Source organism: Penaeus monodon, chromosome 30, assembly GCF_015228065.2.
Source record: "Penaeus monodon isolate SGIC_2016 chromosome 30, NSTDA_Pmon_1, whole genome shotgun sequence".
Lineage (NCBI taxonomy): Eukaryota > Metazoa > Arthropoda > Malacostraca > Decapoda > Penaeidae > Penaeus > Penaeus monodon.
In genome coordinates this window covers 31,261,645-31,261,858 of record NC_051415.1, presented here as the reverse complement: position 1 = coordinate 31,261,858, position 214 = coordinate 31,261,645, and the positions used below count along the sequence as shown (strand labels likewise).

The following is a 214-nucleotide window of genomic DNA, read 5'->3' as shown; positions in this document are numbered from 1 at the left end:
CCATTGCGTCACATATAGCTATCAAATGGTTCGTAGATTGGTAATTAAATGGAGGCATTACTTCTTGCATGATATTGAAATTGTTAACAGTTCAATTCTATACATCAAAGTTGATTTTTTATGTCTTCTAGCTATTTACTGCTTTTATAGTGAATTTATGACACGTAAAATCTGTACGCAGGGAAACAGGTAAAGGAAGATTTACATGTTTGGA

At 32.2% G+C, this 214-nt stretch overlaps 1 protein-coding gene across 1 annotated transcript in view; it reads right to left on the bottom strand.

Annotated features, from left to right (window-relative positions):
• LOC119592413 (MAM and LDL-receptor class A domain-containing protein 1-like) overlaps window positions 1-214 on the bottom strand; it is a 5,875-nt gene that overhangs the window by 4,319 nt on the left and 1,342 nt on the right. The window lies entirely within an intron of this gene.